Below are 883 nucleotides of genomic sequence, written 5' to 3' on the forward strand. Positions count from 1 at the left end.
ACTGGGCTGCAGCTAAGTCTCCTAGTGGGAGAACTTAGGCGAGTGCTGGACTGCAGCTAAGCCCCCGAGTGGGAGGGTTGCTCTCCACTCGGTAGGATTTTTTCAAACTTAGGCGAGTACTGGACTACAGCTAAGTCTCCTAGTGAGAGAACTTAGGCGAGTGCTGGACTACAGCTAAGCCCCCGAGTGGGAGGGTTCCTCTCCACTCGGTAGGATTTTTTCAAACTTAGGCGAGTACTGGACTGCAACTAAGTCTCCTAGTGGGAGAACTTAGGTGTGTGCTGGACTGCAGCTAAGCCCCCGAGTTGGAGGGTTGCTCTCCACTCGATAGGATTTTCTTTCGAACTTAGGCGAAACAGATTCATGACTAAGCCCACCCACTGGGGGATTTCAGAAGTAAATAAGAACACAACAATCGAATGTTAGGACCATAAGCTCTTGTCTTTGATAAAGAAATTACAAAGGTGTTTCTTATTACATTTTATTCGAACGAGTGCTTAAGTATAAAAGGGGCGGAGCAGCTCTGCGTTCCAAGCTCGTGGCTCGTCTCTCTGATGCTCAATACTGTAAAGATGGTATGCTCCATTGTGGAGAATTTTGGTGATGATGAAGGGGCCCTCCCAAGTCGGGGCAAGCTTGTGTGGTTTCTGTTAATCCACTCGAAGAACCAGGTCTCCTTCTTGAAAGGCTCGACCCCTCACATTTCTGGCGTGGAATCGACGAAGGTCTTGCTGATAAATGGTCGAGCGGATCAAGGCCATCTCTCTTTCCTCCCCTAAGAGATCGACTGAATCTTGCCGAGCCTGCTCTGCTTCCTCTTCGGAGAAGAGCTCAACTCGGGGTGCATTGTGGAGCAGATCACTTGGCAGAACAGCTTCGGCTC

This window comes from Triticum aestivum, chromosome 4A (assembly GCF_018294505.1).
Source record: "Triticum aestivum cultivar Chinese Spring chromosome 4A, IWGSC CS RefSeq v2.1, whole genome shotgun sequence".
In the NCBI taxonomy this organism is placed as follows: domain Eukaryota; kingdom Viridiplantae; phylum Streptophyta; class Magnoliopsida; order Poales; family Poaceae; genus Triticum; species Triticum aestivum.